The sequence below is a fragment of the Aegilops tauschii genome, chromosome 4 (assembly GCF_002575655.3).
Source record: "Aegilops tauschii subsp. strangulata cultivar AL8/78 chromosome 4, Aet v6.0, whole genome shotgun sequence".
Lineage (NCBI taxonomy): Eukaryota > Viridiplantae > Streptophyta > Magnoliopsida > Poales > Poaceae > Aegilops > Aegilops tauschii.
The window spans coordinates 62,549,959-62,574,312 of NC_053038.3; the positions used below are offsets into that span (position 1 = coordinate 62,549,959).

At 46.9% G+C, this 24,354-nt stretch overlaps 1 pseudogene; it reads right to left on the reverse strand.

Annotated features, from left to right (window-relative positions):
- The window catches only part of LOC109762086 (uncharacterized), a 40,344-nt pseudogene extending 19,473 nt beyond the window's left edge, over positions 1 to 20,871 (reverse strand).
- Positions 20,872 to 24,354: the final 3,483 nt, after the last annotated feature.

Consider the following 24,354-nt stretch of genomic DNA (forward strand, 5'->3'; position numbering starts at 1 on the left):
GGTCTTATTGACCATCAACACTTGATGCTCCTTCTTGATTTCTACCTCCGCAGCCTTTAGCATTGCGAAGAGCTCGGGAATCGTCTTATCCATCCCTTGCATGTTATAGTTCATCATGAAGCTCTTGTAGCTTGGTGGCAGTGATTGGAAAATCTGTCAATGATGCTATCATCCGGAAGATTAACTCCCAGTTGAATCAAGTGATTATTATACCCAGACATTTTGAGTATATGCTCACTGACAGAACTATTCTCCTCCATCTTGCAGCTGTAGAACTTATTGGAGACTTCATATCTCTCAATCCGGGCGTTCGCTTGAAATATTAACTTCAACTCATGGAACATCTCATATGCTCCATGACGTTCAAAACGTCGTTGAAGTCCCGGTTCTAAGCCGTAAAGCATGGCACATTGAACTATCGAGTAGTCATCAGCTTCGCTCTGCCGGACGTTCTTAACATCGTCAGTTGCATCGGCAGCAGGCCTAGCACCCAACGGTGTTTCCAGGATGTAATTCTTCTGTGCAGCAATGAGGATAATCCTCAAGTTACGGACCCAGTCCGTGTAATTTCTACCATCATCTTTTAACTTTGCTTTCTCAAGGAACGCATTAAAATTCAACGGAACAACAGCACGGGCCATCTATCTACAATCAACATAGACAAGCAAGATACTATCAGGTACTAAGTTCATGATAAATTTAAGTTCAATTAATCATATTACTTAAGAACTCCCACTTAGATAGACATCCCTCTAATCCTCTAAGTGATCATGTGATCCATATCAACTAAACCATGTCCGATCATCACGTGAGATGGAGTAATTTCAACGGTGAACATCACTATGTTGATCATATCTACTATATGATTCACGCTCGACCTCTCGGTCTCCGTGTTCCGAGGCCATATCTGTTATATGCTAGGCTCGTCAAGCTTAACCTGAGTATTCCGCGTGTGCAACTGTTTTGCACCCGTTGTATTTGAACGTAGAGCCTATCACACCCGATCATCACGTGGTGTCTCAGCACGAAGAACTTTCGCAACGGTGCATACTCGGGGAGAACACTTATACTTTGATAATTTAGTGAGGGATCATCTTATAACGCTACCATCAATCAAAGCAAGATAAGATGCATAAAAGATAAACATCACATGCAATCAATATAAGTGATATGATATAGCCATCATCATCTTGTGCTTGTGATCTCCATCCCCGAAGCACCGTCATGATTACCATCGTCACCGGCGCGACACCTTGATCTTCATCGTAGCATCGTTGTCGTCTCGCCAGTCTTATGCTTCTACGACTATCGCTACCGCTTAGTGATAAAGTAAATCATTACAGGGCGATTGCATTGCATACAATAAAGCGACAACCATATGGCTCCTGCCAGTTGCCGATAACTCGGTTACAAAACATGATCATCTAATACAATAAAATTTAGCATCATGTCTTGACCATATCACATCACAACATGCCCTGCAAAAACAAGTTAGACGTCCTCTAATTTGTTGTTGCAAATTTTACGTGGCTGCTACGGGCTTAGCAAGAACCGTTCTTACCTACGCATCAAAACCACAACGATAGTTTGTCAAGTTGGTGCTGTTTTAACCTTCTCAAGGACCGGGCGTAGTCACACTCGGTTCAACTAAAGTTGGAGAAACTGACACCCGCCAGCCACCTGTGTGCAAAGTACGTCGGTAGAACCAGTCTCGCGTAAGCATACGCGTAATGTCGGTCCGGGCTGCTTCATCCAACAATACCGCCGAACCAAAGTACGACATGCTGGTAAGCAGTATGACTTATATCGCCCACAACTCATTTGTGTTCCACTCGTGCATATAACATCAAGGCATAAAACCAGGCTCGGATGCCACTGTTCGGGAACATAGTAATTTCAAAAAATTTCCTACGCACACGCAAGATCATGGTGATGCATAGCAACGAGAGGGGAGAGTGTTGTCCACGTACCCTCGTAGACCGAAAGCGGAACGTTAGCACAACGCGGTTGATGTAGTCGTACGTCTTCACGATCCGACCGATCAAGTACCGAACGCACGGCACCTCCGAGTTCAGCACACGTTCAGCCCGATGACGTCCCTCGAACTCCGATCCAGCCGAGTGTTGAGGGAGAGTTTCGTCAGCACGACGGCGTGGTGACGATGATGATGTTCTACCGACGCAGGGCATCGCCTAAGCACCGCTACAGTATTATCGAGGTGGACTATGGTGGAGGGGGCACCGCACACGGCTAAAAGATCAAGCGATCAATTGTTGTTGTTGTTGGAAATATGCCCTAGAGGCAATAATAAATGGTTATTATTATATTTCTTTGTTCATGATAATAGTCTATTGTTCATGCTATAATTGTATTGTCCGGAAATCTTAATACATGTGTGAATACATAGACCACAATATGTCCCTAGTAAGCCTCTAGTTGACTAGCTCGTTGATCAACAGATAGTCATGGTTTCCTGACTATGGACATTGGATGTCATTGATAACGGGATCACATCATTAGGAGAATGATGTGATGGACAAGACCCAATCCTAAGCATAGCATAAAAGATCATGTAGTTTCGTTTGCTAGAGCTTTTCCAATGTCAAGTATCTTTTCCTTAGACCATGAGGTTGTGCAACTCCCGGATACCGTAGGACTGCTTTGGGTGTGCCAAACGTCACAACGTAACTGGGTGACTATAAAGGTGCACTACGGGCATCTCCGAAAGTGTCTGTTGGGTTGGGACGGATCGAGACTGGGATTTGTCACTCCGTGTGACGGAGAGGTATCTCTGGGCCCACTCGGTAATGCATCATCATAATGAGCTCTATGTGACTAAGGCGTTAGTCACGGGATCATGCATTGCGGTACGAGTAAAGAGACTTGCCGGTAACGAGATTGAACAAGGTATTGGGATACCGACGATCGAATCTCGGGCAAGTAACATACCGATTGACAAAGGGAATTGCATACGGGATTGATTGAATCCTCGACACCGTGGTTCATCCGATGAGATCATCGTGGAACATGTGGGAGCCAACATGGGTATCCATATCCCGCTGTTGGTTATTGACCGGAGAGGCGTCTCGGTCATGTCTGCATGTCTCCCGAACCCGTAGGGTCTACACACTTAAGGTTCGGTGACGCTAGGGTTGTAGAGATATATGTATGCGGAAACCCGAAAGTTGTTCGGAGTCCCGGATGAGATCCCGGATGTTACGAGAGGTTCCGGAATGGTCCGGAGGTGAAGAATTATATATAGGAAGTCCAGTTTCGGCCATCGGGAAAGTTTCGGGGGTTACCGGTATTGTACCGGGACCACCGGAAGGGTCCCGGGGGTCCGCCGGGTGGGGCCACCTATCCCGGAGGGCCCCGTGGGCTGAAAGTGGAAGGGAACCAGCCCTTAGTGGGCTGGGGCGCCCCCCCCCCCTTGGGCCTCCTCCCATGCGCCTAGGGTTGGGAACCCTAGGGGGGAGCTTCCCCCTTGCCTTGGGGGGCAAGGCACCCCTTCCCCCCTTTGGCCGCCGCCCCCCCTTGGAGATCCCATCTCCCTGGGCCGGTGCCCCCCCAGGGGGCCTATATAAAGGGGGGAGGGAGGGCAGCAACACACAGCCTTGGGCGCCTCCCTCCTCCCCTGCAATCTCTCTCTCTCTCGCAGAAGCTTGGCAAAGCCCTGCCGACACCCGCTACATCCACCACCACGCCGTCGTGCTGCTGGATCTCCATCAACCTCTCCTTCCCCCTTGCTGGATCAAGAAGGAGGAGACGTCGCTGCTCCGTACGTGTGTTGAACGCGGAGGTGCCGTCCGTTCGGCACTCGGTCATCGGTGATTTGGATCACGGCGAGTACGATTCCGTCATCCACGTTCATTGGAACACTTCCGCTCACGATCTACAGGGGTATGTAGATGCACTCCTTTCCCCTCGTTGCTAGTAGACTCCATAGATGCATCTTGGTGAGCGTAGAAAATTTTTAAATTATGCTACGATTCCCAACAGTGGCATCATGAGCCAGGCCTATGCGTAGTTACTATGCACGAGTAGAACACAAAGCAGTTGTGGGCATTGAGTTTGCCAATTCTTCTTGCCGCTACTAGTCGTTTCTTGTTTCGGCGGCATTGTAGGATGAAGCGGCCCGGACCGACCTTACACGTACGCTTACGTGAGACTGGTTCCACCGACTGACATGCACTAGTTGCATAAGGTGGCTAGCGGGTGTCTGTCTCTCCTACTTTAGTCGGAACGGATTCGATGAAAAGGGTCCTTATGAAGGGTAAATAGAAATTGGCAAATCACGTTGTGGTCATACGTAGGTAAGAAAACGTTCTTGCTAGAAACCTACAAACCACGTAAAAACTTGCAACAACAATTAGAGGACGTCTAACTTGTTTTTGCAGCAACTGCTATGTGATGTGATATGGCCAGAAGATGTGATGAATGATATATGTGATGTATGAGATTGATCATATTCTTGTAATAGGAATCACGACTTGCATGTCGATGAGTATGACAACCGGCTGGAGCTATAGGAGTTGTCTTTATTATTTTGCATGACCTGCGTGTGATTGAATAACGCCATGTAGATTACTTTACTTTGTTGCTAAACGCGTTAGCCATAGAAGTAGAAGTAATCGTTGGCGTGACGACTTCATGAAGACACAATGATGGAGATCATGATGATGGAGATCATGGTGTCATGCCGGTGACGAAGATGATCATGGTGCCCCGAAGATGGAGATCAAAGGAGCATGATGATATTGGCCATATCATGTCACTATTTGATTGCATGTGATGTTTATCATGTTTTACATCTTATTTGCTTAGAACGACGGTAGTAAGTAAGATGATCCCTTATAATAATTTCAAGAAAGTGTTCACCCTAACTGTGCACCGTTGCGAAGGTTCGTTGTTTCGAAGCACCACGTGATGATCGGGTGTGATAGATTCTAACGTTCGAATACAACGGGTGTTGACGAGCCTAGCATGTACAGACATGGCCTCGGAACACACGCAATACACTTAGGTTGACTTGACGAGCCTAGCATGTACAGACATGGCCTCGGAACACGGAGGACCGAAAGGTCGAGCATGAGTCGTATAGAAGATACGATCAACATGGTGATGTTCACCGATCTTGACTAGTCCGTCTCACGTGATGATCGGACACGGCCTAGTTAAAGTCGGATCATGTATCACTTAGATGACTAGAGGGATGTCTATCTGAGTGGGAGTTCATTAAATAATTTGATTAGATGAACTCAGTTATCATGAACTTAGTCTAAAATCTTTACACTATGTATTGTAGATCAAATGGCCAACGTTGTCCTCAATTTCAACGCGTTCCTAGAGAAAACCAAGCTGAAAGATGATGGCAGCAACTATACGGACTGGGTCCGGAACCTGAGGCTCATCCTCATAGTAGCCAAGAAAGATTATGTCTTAGAAGCACCGCTAGGTGAAGCACCAATCCCAGAGAACCAAGACGTTATGAACGCTTGGCAATCACGTGCTGATGATTACTCCCTTGTTCAGTGCGGCATGCTTTACAGCCTAGAATCGGGTCTCCAAAAGCGTTTTGAGAAACATGGAGCATATGAGATGTTCGAGGAGCTGAAATTAGTTTTTCAAGCTCATGCCCGGGTCGAGAGATATGATGTCTCCGACAAGTTCTTCAGCTGTAGAATGGAGGAGAACACTTCTGTTAGTGAGCACATACTCAGTATGTCTGGGTTGCACAACCGCTTGTCTCAGCTGGGAGTTAATCTCCCGGATGACGCGGTCATTGACAGAATCCTCCAGTCGCTTCCACCAAGCTACAAGAGCTTTGTGATGAACTACAATATGCAGGGGATGGAAAAGACCATTCCCGAGGTATATTCAATGCTGAAATCAGCGGAAGGGGAGATCAGAAAAGAACATCAAGTGTTGATGGTGAATAAAACCACTAAGTTCAAGAAGGGCAAGGGTAAGAAGAACTTCAAGAAGGACGGCAAGGGAGTTGCCGCGCCCGGTAAACCAGTTACTGGGAAGAAGTCAAAGCATGGACCCAAGCCCGAGACTGAGTGCTTTTATTGCAAGGGAAGTGGTCACTGGAAGCGGAACTGCCCCAAATACTTAGCGGACAAGAAGTCCGGCAACGCCAAAGGTATATGTGATATACATGTAATTGATGTGTACCTTACCAGTACTCGTAGTAGCTCCTGGGTATTTGATACCGGTGCGGTTGCTCAACATTGTAACTCAAAACAGGAACTACAGAATAAACGGAGACTGGCGAAGGATGAGGTGACGATGCGCGTCGGGAATGGTTCCAAGGTCGATGTGATCGCCGTCGGCACGCTACCTCTGCATCTACCTACGGGATTAGTTTTAAACCTCAATAATTGATATTTAGTGCCAGCTTTGAGCATGAACATTGTATCTGGATCTCGTTTAATTCGAGATGGCTACTCATTTAAATCCGAGAATAATGGTTGTTCTGTTTATTTGAGAAATATGTTTTATGGTCATGCCCCGCTGGTCAATGGTATATTTTTGATGAATCTCGAACGTGATGTTACACATGTTCATAGTGTGAATACCAAAAGATGTAAAGTTGATAACGATAGTCCCACATACTTGTGGCACTGCCGCCTTGGTCACATTGGTGTCAAGCGCATGAAGAAGCTCCATGCAGATGGACTTTTGGAGTCTCTTGATTACGAATCATTTGACACGTGCGAACCATGCCTCATGGGTAAGATGACCAAGACTCCGTTCTCCGGGACAATGGAGCGAGCAACCAACTTATTGGAAATCATACATACCGATGTGTGCGGTCCAATGAGTGTTGAGGCTCGCGGAGGATATCGTTATGTTCTCACTCTCACTGATGATTTAAGTAGATATGGGTATGTCTACCTAATGAAACACAAGTCTGAAACCTTTGAAAAGTTCAAGGAATTTCAGAGTGAAGTTGAGAATCAACGTGACAGGAAAATAAAATTCTTACGATCAGATCGTGGTGGAGAATATTTAAGTCACAAGTTTGGTGCACACTTAAGGAAATGTGGAATAGTTTCACAACTCACGCCGCCTGGAACACCACAGAGAAATGGTGTGTCCGAACGTCGTAATCGCACTCTATTGGATATGGTGCGATCTATGATGTCTCTTACCGATTTACCGCTCTCCTTTTGGGGTTATGCTTTAGAGACTGCCGCATTCACTTTAAATAGGACACCGTCTAAATCTGTTGAGACGACACCGTAAGAATTATGGTTTGGGAAGAAACCTAAGCTGTCGTTTCTAAAAGTTTGGGGATGCGATGCTTATGTCAAGAAACTTCAACCTGAAAAGCTCGAACCCAAGTCGGAAAAATGCGTCTTCATAGGATACCCTAAGGAAACTATTGGGTATACCTTCTACCTCAGATCCGAGGGCAAGATCTTCATTGCCAAGAACGGGTCCTTTCTAGAGAAGGAGTTTCTCTCGAAAGAATTAAGTGGGAGGAAAGTGGAACTTGATGAGGTGGTAGTCACCCCTTCCGAACCGCAAAGTAGCGCAGCGTGGGAAAATGTTCCTGTGGTGCCTACACCGACTGGGGAGGAAGTTAATGATGATGATCATGAAGCTTCGGATCAAGTTACTGAACTTCGTAGGTCCACAAGGACACGTTCCGCACCAGAGTGCTACGGCAACCCTGTCCTGGAAATCATGTTGTTAGACAACGGTGAACCTTCGAACTATGAAGAAGCGATGGCGGGCCCGGATTCCGACAAATGGCTAGAAGCCATGAAATCCGAGATAGAATCCATGTATGAAAACAAAGTATGGACTTTGACTGACTTGCCCGATGAGCGGCGAGCCATAGAAAACAAATGGATCTTTAAGAAGAAGACGGACGCAAATGGTAATGTGACCATCTACAAAGCTCGACTTGTCGCTAAGGGTTATCGACAAGTTCAAGGGGTTGACTACGATGAGACTTTCTCACCCGTAGCGAAGCTGAAGTCCGTCCGAATCATGTTAGCAATTGCCGCATACTATGATTATGAGATATGGCAGATGGACGTCAAAACGGCATTCCTTAACGGTTTCCTTAAGGAAGAGTTGTATATGATGCAACCGGAAGGTTTTGTCGATCCTAAGAATGCTAACAAAGTATGCAAGCTCCAGCGCTCAATTTATGGGCTGGTGCAAACATCTCGGAGTTGGAACATTCGCTTTGATGAGATGATCAAAGCGTTTGGGTTTACACTGACTTATGGAGAAGCCTGTGTTTACAAGAAAGTGAGTGGGAGCTCTGTAGCATTTCTCACATTATATGTGGATGACATACTATTGATGGGAAATGATATAGAATTCTTGGAAAGTATAAAGGCCTATTTGAATAAGTGTTTTTCAATGAAGGACCTTGGAGAAGCTGCTTATATATTACGCATCAAGATCTATAGAGATAGATCAAGACGCCTCATTGGTCTTTCACAGAGTACATACCTTGACAAGATATTGAAGAAGTTCAATATGGATCAGTCCAAGAAGGGGTTCTTGCCTGTATTGCAAGGTGTGCAATTGAGCACGGCTCAATGCCCGACCACGACAGAAGATATAGAAGAGATGAGTGTCATCCCCTATGCCTCGGCCATAGGGTCTATTATGTATGCCATGCTGTGTACCAGACCTGATGTAAACCTTGCCGTAAGTTTGGTAGGAAGGTACCAAAGTAATCCCGGCAAGGAACACTGGACAGCGGTCAAGAATATCCTGAAGTACCTGAAGAGGACTAAGGATATGTTTCTCGTTTATGGAGGTGACGAAGAGCTCGTCGTAAAGGGTTACGTCGACGCTAGCTTCGACACAGATCTGGATGACTCGAAGTCACAGACCGGATACGTGTATATTTTGAATGGAGGAGCAGTAAGCTGGTGCAGTTGCAAGCAAAGCGTCGTGGCGGGATCTACATGTGAAGCGGAGTACATGGCAGCCTCGGAGGCAGCACAGGAAGTAGTCTGGATGAAGGAGTTCATTACCGACCTAGGGGTGATTCCCAATGCGTCGGGCCCGATGACTCTCTTCTGTGACAACACTGGAGCTATTGCCCTTGCGAAGGAGCCCAGGTTTCACAGGAAGACCAGGCATATCAAGCGTCGCTTCAACTCCATTCGTGAAAGTGTTCAAAATGGAGACATAGATATTTGTAAAGTACATACGGACCTGAATGTAGCAGATCCGTTGACTAAACCTCTCCCTAGGGCAAAACATGATCAACACCAGGACGCAATGGGTGTTCGATTCATCACAATGTAACTAGATTATTGACTCTAGTGCAAGTGGGAGACTGTTGAAAATATGCAATAGAGGCAATAATAAATGGTTATTATTATATTTCTTTGTTCATGATAATAGTCTATTGTTTATGCTATAATTGTATTGTCCGGAAATCGTAATACATGTGTGAATACATAGACCACAATATGTCCCAAGTAAGCCTCTAGTTGACTAGCTCGTTGATCAACAGATAGTCATGGTTTCCTGACTATGGACATTGGATGTCATTGATAACGGGATCACATCATTAGGAGAATGATGTGATGGACAAGACCCAATCCTAAGCATAGCATAAAAGATCGTGTAGTTTCGTTTGCTAGAGCTTTTCCAATGTCAAGTGTCTTTTCCTTAGACCATGAGATCGTGCAACTCCCGGATACCGTAGGACTGCTTTGGGTGTGCCAAACGTCACAACGTAACTGGGTGACTATAAAGGTGCACTACGGGCATCTCCGAAAGTGTCTGTTGGGTTGGGACGGATCGAGACTGGGATTTGTCACTCCGTGTGACGGAGAGGTATCTCTGGGCCCACTCGGTAATGCATCATCATAATGAGCTCTATGTGACTAAGGCGTTAGTCACGGGATCATGCATTGCGGTACGAGTAAAGAGACTTGCCGGTAACGAGATTGAACAAGGTATTGGGATACCGACGATCGAATCTCGGGCAAGTAACATACCGATTGACAAAGGGAATTGCATACGGGATTGATTGAATCCTCGACACCGTGGTTCATCCGATGAGATCATCGTGGAACATGTGGGAGCCAACATGGTTATCCAGACCCCGCTGTTGGTTATTGACCGGAGAGGCGTCTCGGTCATGTCTGCATGTCTCCCGAACCCGTAGGGTCTACACACTTAAGGTTCGGTGACGCTAGGGTTGTAGAGATATATGTATGCGGAAACCCGAAAGTTTTTCGGAGTCCCGGATGAGATCCCGGACGTCACGAGAGGTTCCGGAATGGTCCGGAGGTGAAGAATTATATATAGGAAGTCCAGTTTCGGCCACCGGGAAAGTTTCGGGGGTTACCGGTATTGTACCGGGACCACCGGAAGGGTCCCGGGGGTCCACCGGGTGGGGCCACCTATCCCGGCGGGCCCCGTGGGCTGAAAGTGGAAGGGAACCAGCCCTTAGTGGGCTGGGGCGCCCCCCCTTGGGCCTCCTCCCATGCGCCTAGGGTTGGGAACCCTAGGGGGGAGCTTCCCCCTTGCCTTGGGGGGCAAGGCACCCCTTCCCCCCCTTTGGCCGCCGCCCCCCCTTGGAGATCCCATCTCCCTGGGCCGGCGCCCCCCAGGGGGCCTATATAAAGGGGGGGAGGGAGGGCAGCAACACACAGCCTTGGGCGCCTCCGTCCTCCCCTGCAACACCTCTCTCTCTCTCTCTCTCGCAGAAGCTTGGCAAAGCCCTGCCGAGACCCGCTACATCCACCACCACGCCGTCGTGCTGCTGGATCTCCATCAACCTCTCCTTCCCCCTTGCTGGATCAAGAAGGAGGAGACGTCGCTGCACCGTACGTGTGTTGAACGCGGAGGTGCCGTCCGTTCGGCACTCGGTCATCGGTGATTTGGATCACGGCGAGTACGACTCCGTCATCCACGTTCATTGGAACGCTTCCGCTCGCGATCTACAAGGGTATGTAGATGCACTCCTTTCCCCTCGTTGCTAGTAGACTCCATAGATGCATCTTGGTGAGCGTAGAAAATTTTTAAATTATGCTACGATTCCCAACAGTTGTTTCTAGGGTGCCCCCCTGCCCCCGTATATAAAGGAGCAAGGGGGGAGGTGCGGCCGGCCAGGAGGAGGCGCGCCAGGAGGAGTCCTACTCCCACCGGGAGTAGGACTCCCTCCCTTCCTTATTGGAGTAGGAGAGGAGAGGGAAGGAGAGAGGGGGGAAGGAAAGGGGGGGGGGCGCCGCCCCCCTCCTTGTCCAATTCGGACTTGGGGGGAGGGGCGCGCGGCTGCCCCTTGGCCTCCTCTCCTCTTCCACCAATTGGGCCCATGAGGCCCAATAGCCTCCGGGGGGTTCCGGTAACCCCCCGGTACTCCGGTATATATCCGATAACCCCCGGAACCATTCCGGTGTCCGAATATAGTCATCCAATATATAAATCTTCATGTCTTGACCATTTCGAGACTCCTCGTCATGTCCGTGATCACATCTGGGACTCCGAACAACCTTAGGTACATCAAAACATATAAACTCATAATATAACTGTCATCGAAACGTTAAGCGTGCGGACCCTACGGGTTCGAGAACTATGTAGACATGACCGAGACACGTCTCCGGTCAATAACCAATAGCGGAACCTGGATGCTCATATTGTCTCCCACATATTCTACGGAGATCTTTATCGGTCAGCCGCATAACAACATACGTTGTTCCCTTTGTCATCGGTATGTTACTTGCCCGAGATTCGATCGTCGGTATCTCAATACCTAGTTCAATCTCGTTACCGGCAAGTCTCTTTACTCGTTCCGTAATACATCATCCCACAACTAACTCATTAGTTGCAATGCTTGCAAGGCTTAAGTGATGTGCATTACCGAAAGGGCCCAGAGATACCTCTCCGACAATCGGAGTGACAAATCCTAATCTCGAAATACGCCAACCCAACAAGTACCTTCGGAGACACCTGTAGAGCACCTTTATAATCACCCAGTTACGTTGTGACGTTTGGTAGCACACAAAGTGTTCCTCCGGTAAACGGGAGTTGCATAATCTCATAGTCATAGGAACATGTATAAGTCGTGAAGAAAGCAATAGCAACATACTAAACGATCGAGTGCTAAGCTAACGGAATGGGTCAAGTCAATCACATCATTCTCCTAATGATGTGATCCCGTTAATCAATGACAACTCATGTCTATGGCTAGGAAACATAACCATCTTTGATCAACGAGCTAGTCAAGTAGAGGCATACTAGTGACACTCTATTTGTCTATGTATTCACAAAAGTATTATGTTTCCAGTTAATACTATTCTAGCATGAATAATAAACATTTATCATGATATAAGGAAATAAATAATAACTTTATTATTGCCTCTAGGGCATATTTCCTTCAGTAATGTAATCCAACTTCCCTGGAATTGGAAGGAAAACCACTTCTGTTCCCAATCAATAACCATAGGGCTATGACTAGCCAACCAATCAAGCCCTAAGATACCATCATAGTGGCCTAACCGTAGCAATCTGAAATCTGTCTTGAACTCTGCTTGTTTACATTGCCAGCTGCATTGTTTCACAACCTGTGTACAAAATAACTAAGCTCCACCTGCCACGGTTACTGCAATTGGTTTGATATCCTTAACCGCAGGCAACAGAGCAACCAGAGTTGTATTGATGAAGGAATGGGTGCTGCCAGAGTCAACCAGGAATGTAAGTGTCTGTCCTTGAACAACCACCTTCAGTTTCATTGTTGAAGGAGTAGCTTCAGTGGAACAAGCAGCTGCAGACAGTAACATGAGATTGTCTGAATCACTATCAGACGACTCTGGGTAGAAGGAACTGTTACTTTATATATGTTCAATCATTTCCTGCACAATATGAAGTTGAACTGATGATTTGCACTGATGATCCTTGGACCACTTCTCTCCACAGACGAAGCACAAACCCTTTGATTTCCTATAAGTACGCAAGGCATTCCACTTGTCCTCTGAAGGAACAGACTTACTGGCTTCTGTCGTTCTTTTGTCAGAACTGGATGAAGTTCTCGACGAAGGATTAGCTGCGGTCGCCGTTTTCCTAAACGTCTGGTTTGCAGAGTGACTGTCACTAAGCTCTTCATGGAGTAAGGCGATGTCGTAAGCAGCATCTAGATCTTGTGGTTTTTGTAAGGCTACTGACATGCACACACCAGGCTTGAGACTATCGATGAAACGTGTGGTGTAGTACAGGCTATCAGGCAACTCCTCATAAGCTGATAATTGGTCATACAATTCCGCAAAGCGTTCCACATAATCCACCACTGTTGATTCCTGAGCAATACGAAACATCTGCCTCACCAGTGTTTGATGTTGATTGCGGCCGAACCTGTTCATTAGCAGCTGACAGAACTCTGACCACGACAAATTGGGCGATCTGCGCTGTACCGCTTCCAACCATCTAGCTGCAGCTCCATCAAATTGTGAAGTTGCGAACGATATCCATCTTGATGCAGGCGTTCCCCAAATTTTGAAGTAGTCCTCATATCGGGATTGCCACAGCCGCGGATTCGCCCCATCAAACCGCGGCAATTCGACACGGGGTGCAGATTGGAACATGCCAGAGACCTCGGATGCAGCGAATTCACGGGGAGAAAAATTTTCACGGGGAGAACTGGAATCACGCGCACCTCTGACCGGAGGAGGCACATAAACTTGGTGCGCCTTCCCCCGGTGGAATTTGTCGAAGCCAAGGGAATCGCCCGCGGTCGACTCGCGGCCGCTCCCAACCTCCTTGCCGGTCGCCGTAGTCGCTTTGCGTTTGGATCCGAGGCAAGAACTAAACTAGCCTCGCTAGGCAAGGTCAGGTGTTTGGTATGGACAGAAAAATCTAGCTTATGATGGCAATTAAGCCTGTAACCGCTGTCAAAACCTTGCTCACGGAGGAGAGCCAATTCGGCTCGCTCGTGCGGGCAAGCCAACAGGCACAAAAACAGCAACCCCACTTCCCTGTACACCCGTAACATAACTCCCTCATCCATGAGTCATGGTCCACGATGCACCTCTTCTATTCGAATTGTCTTCAGGTGCTGCTATCCGGCGTACAGCTCATTGCAACCAAACAGCCAGGTTTGCTCTTACGAGCTCTTGCTCACACCAGCTGGGAAAATCTACCCCAGCTAAGCAAGGCTAGCTAATGAACCAAACGCGGCGTACGTGTAAGGTCGGTCCGGGCCGCTTCATCCCACAATGCCGCCGAAACAAGATAAGACTAGTAGCGGCAAGAAGAATTGGCAACATCAATGCCCACAACTACTTTGTGTTCTACTCGTGCATAGTAACTACGCATAGGCCTAGCACATGATGCCACTAAAGATGGAGATCAAAGGAGCAAAATGATATTGGCCATATCATGTCACTATTTGATTGCATGTGATGTTTATCATGTTTTGCATCTTATTTGCTTAAGAACGACGGTAGTAAGTAAGATGACCCCTTATTATAATTTCAAGAAAGTGTTCCCCCTAACTGTGCACCGTTGCGAAGGATCGTTGTTTCGAAGCACCACGTGATGATCGGGTGTGATAGATTCTAACGTTCGCATACAACGGGTGTTGACGAGCCTAGCATGTACAGACATGGCCTCGGAACACACGCAATACACTTAGGTTGACTTGACGAGCCTAGCATGTACAGACATGGCCTCGGAACACGGAGGACCGAAAGGTCGAGCATGAGTCGTATAGAAGATACGATCAACATGGAGATGTTCACCGATCTTGACTAGTCCGTCTCACGTGATGATCGGACACGGCCTAGTTAACTCGGATCATGTTTCACTTAGATGACTAGAGGGATGTCTATCTGAGTGGGAGTTCATTAAATAATTTGATTATATGAACTTAATTATCATGAACTTAGTCTAAAATCTTTACACTATGTCTTGTAGATCAAATGGCCCACGTTGTACTCAACTTCAACGCGTTCCTAGAGAAAACCAAGCTAAAAGATGATGGCAGTAACTATACGGACTGGGTCCGGAACCTGAGGATCATCCTCATAGCTGCCAAGAAAGATTATGTCCTAGAAGCACCGCTAGGTGAAGCACCAATCCCAGAGAACCAAGACGTTATGAACGCTTGGCAGCAGCGTGCTGATGATTAGTCCCTCGTTCAGTGCGACATGCTTTACAGCTTAGAACCGGGTCTCCAAAAGCGTTTTGAGAAACATGGAGCATATGAGATGTTCGAGGAGCTGAAAATGGTTTTCCAAGCTCATGCCCGGGTCGAGAGATATGAAGTCTCCGACAAGTTCTTCAGCTGTAAAATGGAGGAAAATAGTTCTGTTAGTGAGCACATACTCAGAATGTCTGGGTTGCACAACCGCTTGTCTCAGCTGGGAGTTAAACTCCTGGATGACGCGGTCATTGACAGAATCCTTCAGTCGCTTCCACCAAGCTACAAGAGCTTTGCGATGAACTTCAATATGCAAGGGATGGAAAAGACCATTCCTGAGGTATATTCAATGCTGAAATCAGCGGAGGTGGAGATCAGAAAAGAACATCAAGTGTTGATGGTGAATAAAACCACTAAGTTCAAGAAGGGCAAGGGTAAGAAGAACTTCAAGAAGGACGGCAAGGGAGTTGCCGCGCCCGGTAAGCCAGTTACTGGGAAGAAGTCGAAGAATGGACCCAAGCCTGAGACTGAGTGCTTTTATTGCAAGGGAAGTGGTCACTGGAAGCGGAACTGCCCCAAATACTTAGCGGACAAGAAGGCCGGCAACACCAAAGGTATATGTGATATACATGTAATTGATGTGTACCTTACCAGTACTCGTAGTAGCTCCTGGGTATTTGATACCGGTGCGGTTGCTCATATTTGTAACTCAAAACAGGAACTACGGAATAAACGGAGACTGGCGAAGGACGAGGTGACGATGCGCGTCGGGAATGGTTCCAAGGTCGATGTGATCGCCGTCGGCACGCTACCTCTACATCTACCTACGGGATTAGTTTTAAACCTCAATAATTGTTATTTAGTGCCAGCTTTGAGCATGAACATTGTATCTGGATCTCGTTTAATTCGAGATGGCTACTCATTTAAATCCGAGAATAATGGTTGTTCTATTTATTTGAGAGATATGTTTTATGGTCATGCCCCGCTGGTCAATGGTTTATTCTTGATGAATCTCGAACGTGATGTTACACATATTCATAGTGTGAATACCAAAAGATGTAAAGTTGATAACGATAGTCCCACATACTTGTGGCACTGCTGCCTTGGTCACATTGGTGTCAAGCGCATGAAGAAGCTCCATGCAGATGGTCTTTTGGAGTCTCTTGATTACTAATCATTTGACACGTGCGAACCATGCCTCATGGGTAAGATGACCAAGACTCCGTTCTCCGGAACAATGGAGCGAGCAACCAACTTATTGGAAATCATACATACCGATGTGTGCGGTCCAATGAGTGTTGAGGCTCGCGGAGGATATCGTTATGTTCTCACTCTCACTGATGATTTAAGTAGATATGGGTATGTCTACCTAATGAAACACAAGTCTGAAACCTTTGAAAAGTTCAAGGCATTTCAGAGTGAGGTTGAGAATCAACGTGACAGGAAAATAAAATTCTTACGATCAGATCCTGGTGGAGAATATTTAAGTCACGAGTTTGGTACACACTTAAGGAAATGTGGAATAGTTTCACAACTCACGCCGCCTGGAACACCTCAGAGAAATGGTGTGTCCGAACGTCGTAATCGCACTCTATTGGATATGGTGCGATCTATGATGTCTCTTACCGATTTACCGCTCTCATTTTGGGGCTATGCTTTAGAGACTGCCGTATTCACTTTAAATAGGGCTCCGTTGAAATCCGTTGAGACGACACCGTATGAATTATGGTTTGGGAAGAAACCTAAGCTGTCGTTTCTAAAAGTTTGGGGATGCGATGCTTATGTCAAGAAAATTCAACCTGAAAAGCTCGAACCCAAGTCGGAGAAATGCGTCTTCATAGGATACCCTAAGGAAACTATTGGGTATACCTTCTACCTCAGATCCGAAGGCAAGATCTTCGTTGCCAAGAACGGGTCCTTTCTGGAGAAGGAGTTTCTCTCGAAAGAATTGAGTGGGAGGAAAGTGGAACTTGATGAGGTGATAGTCACCCCTTCCGAACCGGAAAGTAGCGCAGCGCGGGAAGATGTTCCTGTGGTGCCTACACCAACTGGGGAGGAAGTTAATGATGATGATCATGAAGCTTCGGATCAAGTTACTACTGAACTTCGTAGGTCCACAAGGACACGTTCCGCACCAGAGTGGTACGGCAACCCTGTCCTGGAAATCATGTTGTTAGACAACGGTGAACCTTCGAACTATGAAGAAGCGATGGCGGGCCCGGATTCCGACAAATGGCTAGGAGCCATGAAATCCGAGATAGGATCCATGTATGAAAACGAAGTATGGACTTTGACTGACTTGCCCGATGATCGGCGAGCCATAGAAAATAAGTGGATCTTTAAGAAGAAGACAAACGCGGATGGTAATGTGACCATCTACAAAGCTCAACTTGTCGCTAAGGGTTATCAACAAGTTCAAGGGGTTGACTACGATGAGACTTTCTCACCCGTAGCAAAGCTGAAGTCCGTCCGAATCATGTTAGCAATTGCCGCATACTATGATTATGAGATATGGCAGATGGACGTCAAAACGGCATTCCTTAACGGCTTCCTTAAGGAAGAGTTGTATATGATGCAGCCGGAAGGTTTTGTCGATCCTAAGAATGCTAACAAAGTATGGAAGCTCCAGTGCTCAATCTATGGGCTGGTGCAAGCATATCGGAGTTGGAACATTCGCTTTGATGAGATGATCAAAGCGTTTGGGTTTACACAGACTTATAAAGAAGCCTGTGTTTACAAGAAAGTGAGTGGGAGCTCTGTAGCATTTCTCAAATTATATGTGGATGACATACTATTGATGGGAAATGATATAGAATTCTTGGAAAGTATTAAGGCCTATTTGAATAAGTGTTTTTCAATGAAGGACCTTGGAGAAGCTAGTTATATATTAGGCATCAAGATCTATAGAGATAGATCGAGACGCCTCATTGGTCTTTCACAGAGTACATACCTTGACAAGATATTGAAGAAGTTCAATATGGATCAGTCCAAGAAGGGGGTCTTGCCTGTATTGCAAGGTGTGCAATTGAGCACGACTTAATGCCCGACCACGGCAGAAGATATAGAAAAGATGAGTGTCATCCCCTATGCCTCGGCCATAGGGTCTATTATGTATGCCATGCTATGTACCAGACCTGATGTAAACCTTGCCGTAAGTTTGGTAGGAAGGTACCAAAGTAATCCCGACATGGAACACTGGACAGCGGTCAAGAATATCCTGAAGTACCTGAAGAGGACTAAGGATATGTTTCTCGTCTATGGAGGTGACGAAGAGCTCGTCGTAAAGGGTTACATCGACGCTAGCTTCGACACAGATCTGGATGACTCGAAGTCACAAACCGGATACGTGTATATTTTGAATGGAGGAGCAGTAAGCTGGTGCAGTTGCAACCAAGCGTCGTGGCGGGATCTACATGTGAAGCGGAGTACATGGCAGCCTCGGAGGCAGCACAGGAAGCAGTCTGGATGAAGGAGTTCATTACCGACCTAGGGGTGATTCCCAATGCGTCGGGCCCGATGACTCTCTTCTGTGACAACACTGGAGCTATTGCCCTTGCGAAGGAGCCCAGGTTTCACAGGGAGACCAGGCATATCAAGCGACGCTTCAACTCCATTCGTGAAAGTGTTCAAAATGGAGACATAGATATTTGTACAGTATATACGGACCTGAATGTAGCAAATCCGTTGACTAAACCTCTCCCTAGGGCAAGACATGATCAACACCAGGACGCAATGGGTGTTCGATTCATCACAATGTAACTAGATTATTGACTCTAGTGCAAGTGGGAGACTGTTGGAAATATGCCCTAGAGGCAATAATAAATGGTTATTATTATATTTCTTTGTTCATGATAATTGTCTATTGTTCATGCTATAATTATGTTATCCGGAAATCGTAATACATGTGTGAATACATAGACCACAACGTGTCCCTATTAAGCCTCTAGTTGACTAGCTCGTTGATCAACCGATAGTCATGGTTTCCTGACTATGGACATTGGATGTCGTTGATAACGGGATCACATCATTAGGAGAATGATGTGATGGACAAGACCCAATCCTAAGCATAGCATGAAAGATCGTGTAGTTTCGTTTGCTAGAGCTTTTCCAATGTCAAGTATCTTTTCCTTAGACCATGAGATCGTGCAACTCCCGGATGCCGTAGGAGTACTTTGGGTGCACCAAACGTCACAACGTAACTGGGTGACTATAAAGGTATACTACGGGTATCTCTGAAAGTGTCTGTTGGGTTTGGCACGGATCGAGACTGGGATTTGTCACTCCGTGTGACGGAGAGGTATCTCTGGGCCCACTCGGTAATGCATCATCATAATGAGCTCTATGTGACTACGGAGTTAGTCACGGGATCATGCATTACGGTACGAGTAAAGTGACTTGCCGGTAACGAGATTGAACAAGGTATTGGGATACCGACGATCGAATCTCGGGCAAGTAACATACCGATTGACAAAGGGAATTGTATACGGGATTGATTGAATCCTCGACATTGTGGTTCATCCGATGAGATCATCGTGGAACATGTGGGAGCCAACATGGTATCCAGATCCCGCTATTGGTTATTGACCGGAGAGGCGTCTCGGTCATGTCTGCATGTCTCCCGAACCCGTAGGGTCTACACACTTAAGGTTCGGTGACGCTAGAGTTGTAGAGATATGAGTATGCGGAAACCCAAAAGTTGTTCGGAGTCCCGGATGAGATCCCAGACGTCACGAGGAGTTACGGAATGGTCCGGAGGTGAAGAATTATATATAGGAAGTTTGCCCGCGGTCTCGTCCTTGCCGCAGTGCTCGAGCTCCGCGCGGATCTGCTCGACGTCGAGGTTGAACTCCAATCTGGCCCCATCGATTCGCGTCGTGATGAGGCCGTCGAGCGCGATGGTCGTCTCCTTGAGCATCTTGCCGACGGACTTGATGATCTCGTCGCCTTGTGCCTTGAACCTCTGGTCCAAAACCTCGGCGAAGTCCGCTCGCAGCAGCTCCTGGATCTGCCGCCCCTCAGACGACAGCTTGTCCATGGCGGCACTCCTCTGCTGAAGTTTGAAACGCGTGGCGTGGATGTGATTTGGGATCTCCAGGATCAACAAGCTCTGAGTATCAGATGTAAGGTTCCGGCTACAATCATGGCGAGATCTAGGTTTCTATTAGTTTTAGCTGTCCACCCAACCACCCTCACAACGAATTCAAATTACAAGCTCTCTCTCAAGCCAGGCCGAAGCCGCCGTCCTCCTTCCTGTTCTCTCTCTAAGCGCTAGCGGTATTTAAACTGTCGAACGTTACACCCCGCTTCAGCGGGTCCAGTCTGGGCCTGCAAGCCACTGGGAAGGCTTGCGCGCACGAATGGGCCGGTCCGTCGGCCCGTTACTTGATTCGTCTGTTTCGTGCTTCTCGCCAAGTCCATCATCGCTATCGACGCCCTGGCTGCTGACAGAGCGGACCATGGATCGCATGGCGCGGCGCTCGTACCGGGCGCGATAGCCTCTAGATGCCACCTGTCAGACATGGTCGAGCTGATTTTCGAATTCCTAGCGTCGTCGCGGAGGCGGAAGCACCGGTGATAGCGCTCTCCAGGCCGGCCCAGCGCCTGGAGAGCGCCGCGGCGCCGAGCGCGGTGCGTGTGTCGAGGCGGCGCAGGATATCAAGGAGGAGATCGTCGGGGAGGGCACCGAGGCGGTCCTCGCCCGCGTGCAGCCGCCGGCGGTGGAAGCCATCCATCCTAGCCATCTATCGTACTCGATCAGCGGGGCGGGCTTGCGACTAAATAGAGGCATTGATCGAGCAGGAACTTCAGCGGCGATTTTCTTTTTCTGGTCTGAATCCGACCCGTATCCGGGTAGGGTTTTTTTCTGGGTAGTTTTTTTCTTTGAGTAAAAGGATTTTTTTGTTTTGAGTCCCACACTTTATTAAAACTGAACAATGTTCAGCGGGATACAAAGAGGGTCATGGGAGGATATAAGCCACGTAGGAGGAAGGTTTTGGATTCCCAATGGTCGAATTTTCTCCTGGGGAGGCGAGATTCTCAGTTACTGCAGTTACCACGAAATAACGAACATATTTCGGATGAAATTTATAATTGAATCTTGAATTCAAATTCTCTTAAACTAGTTATAGATATGACTTGAACTGATATTCAGCACAAAAGTGATAGTAGCTTAGTGGTACCTCCTGTATGCATGCGCTAAGCAAACAGGTCGTGAGATCAACTCTTGCTGGGTTGTTAATTTTTCACGTACGTCTTTCTCGTGGGGTAGCGAGAAGCTCGGTATCCGTCCGGTAACCGTTTTTCTCGGGTGGTACCCAAAACCATCTGTATGAAGACCTTGAGAAATCGATACAATTTTTTTTGCAAGATTGTGCGCCTCCTAATTCAAAGCTCGACCTTCGAACATAAAATCACAGCTTAGACTCCTCTCATATTTATCTCTTTCACAATAGCTATATGGGGGCTCCCAACCCCTTTTGGATATCGTCCAAGACTGATTTGCAGTCGCAAGCAATTACCAAACGATCCAAAGATAGTTCAGCCGCAAGTGTCAAGGCCTCGTGACATGCTATGGCCCCCGAAACCATTGGATTATTAACATCGGGTAGAACAATAACTGAAGACCCGAGGGACTAACCGTATTCATCTCTGCAAACCATCGTGCAACAGCTCCACTACTCCCATCAGGAGACAATCCACTGTCTACATGGATTTTAACGTGGCCGATCGGAGGATCTGGGTAGTGTGACCACCATCGTGCATCGGTTCTTGCGTTTTGGGCTGGGCCACATATGTTCATGAAAATTTCAATATGGTTAACAATTTTTTTAAATGTTGAACATTTTTTCAGAATACACACTGAAAATTATTTGATATACGTTGAACATTTTGTTTATACACCGAACGGACTTTTTTTAATTTACTGCGAACAAATTTAATTACATGCTAAAATTTTGGCAAATATGGTGAATTTTTGTAACTTAATACACTATAAATATTATTTAATATATGATGAACATTTTATTTATATACAATAATATTTTTTAATATACGGTGAGAAAATTTCAATTACACACTAAACATTTTTTTAAATACACACAGAACATTTATAGTTCATGCGTTCAAAAAACTGGTCATGAACTTTAAAAAATTGCGAATTAATAAATCAGAAAAATACGACATTTTTTCTAAAAAGCCAATATTTTTTGAAATTTCAATTTTTTTTCAGATTTTGTACTTTTTTTGAATTTGCGTTTTTCTAAAAAAGGAGAGGTTAAGAGGACAAATGAAACGAAAAACAATAAAGAGAAAGAAGAGAAAAATACAAAACAAGAAAAATATCTAAAAACCAATAAAGATAGGAAAAAACACCAAGAACCTTTTAGAAGGTTCCTAAAACCGGGAAAACCAGTTTGGAACCCTCTAGAAGGTTCCCAAAACCGCCCCAGGGAACCCCTGCGTGGGCCTCTTAATGGGTCAGCCCAACTGGAGCATTGTGTGGACGATCGCTCAGTTTTTCTTTTTTTTAGACGAGAGTGATCGCTCAGTTATGTACTCCGCTATCGCTCCCGGTGAACAGGACCTCCCGCCGATGACTCCTCGTCGTCTTCCTTGACCATGCGTGTAGCATCTCGACAGGGATCTGATCGCGTAGGTGAGTTTCGTAGAGAAGTGGAGGAAAAAGGCAGAGGAGTGGGGAAAAGAAGACAGAGAACTAGAGAAGTGAAGGGGGAGGTGGTGTCCGCGATGGATGGACTGATCGTTGAACATCGAACGACTTTGTGTGGTGACGTGGATGTGTACCCTGCTCCAAGATTCGTGATAATATCCCGCGGTCCAGCAGTCGTTTGCATACAACTTTTAAAAATCTGACGTTCGCACCTTATCATTTTCAATACTCATCGAGGGAGGTAGTAGCATAGAATTAGAAGACATCGGTGCACACACATTGCTACATAGGAGTAGATTCTTCCAAGAGTAAATGTATACAAATAGCAGTCCGCCTCCTTTATTTTTAGAATAGGATAGGTCAAAATCCTTGGGTGGATCCCAACACAAGCATAAAAACCTAATACGTACGCATTAAACAAATACTCAAGCTCACACGCGAAAAAAAAGAAAAAAAATTCAAGCATGCATGTCACTCAACGAAGGAGTTCAAACTTTCTTGAGGTGGCGGTCGAAAGCTAAGCCATGGAAGAAAGCAAGCTCGGCGTCTCCATCCCTATAACGGCGAGACAACATTGGATGATGAGAGGGTCATGTTTGGCAGAAGTGCTGAGCGGCGGCAGCTTATATTCGACTTCGTAGTTGGCACGATTGAAAATGTGTGTTATCTTACTAGACTCATAATTGGCGATCCCCTCAAACTCAAAGTTGAACTGGGCCGTCGTTGCCGGTTGGTTGTAACGTTCACGGACTAGCGACAGGGACACGCGTTCCTCGTCGCGCTGGTACCCATTGGGGTAGAGCTTGAGGAACCATGCTATCCCGCCTATGCTGAAGGGTTTGGAGTAGGCGCACTCGAAGCTCCGCAGCGTCGCCTTAAGCTTGGAGAAGCTGCTGATCGTGAAAGTGCAGGACCCGACCATGGCGGGCTCCAAGTCCACGGGCCTGACCTTGGAAGTGGACAAGTTTCCAAGTCGCCACCTGGTTGACTGCTGCTTCACGTCGACCGATAGTGTCCACCGGACGGTGAAGGCGCCATCGCCGTTGACGCAAGAGGACGCCTCCATCACCCTCGTGTTGACCATCATGAATTCGTACTCTCTGTGGAACATGGTGTGCTCGCCAGTCTCGTCCAAGATTTCAATAGAGACGTTGGTGGCCGAGGCCGAGCATGGGTCTTGCTTGTCGACGCAGGTGACCACGACGGCCACTATGTTGTTTATAGGGTACACGTTGACGTGCCACACGTTACCGTGAAAGTCGATCGTGTCGACTGTCGTCATCTTGGAGTACTTGGCGACAGGGATCATGACGAGGCGCGTAATCTTGACCGCCGGCGACGAGCGGCTGGCAGTGGTGCCCATCGGAATCGATGGAGTAATCCAGCCCCTCTTCCCTTGTTTGTTTTCCTTTTTCTTTTTGACGCTATTCAGCCCTTCTTCTCAGAGTAAACTGGAGTAGATCCTCAACAAAAAAAAAGAGAGTAAACTGGAGTAACCTTTTTCTGGAGCGGTCTCAGAGCAGACAAACGAATCTAGCACGATTGTGACTAGCCA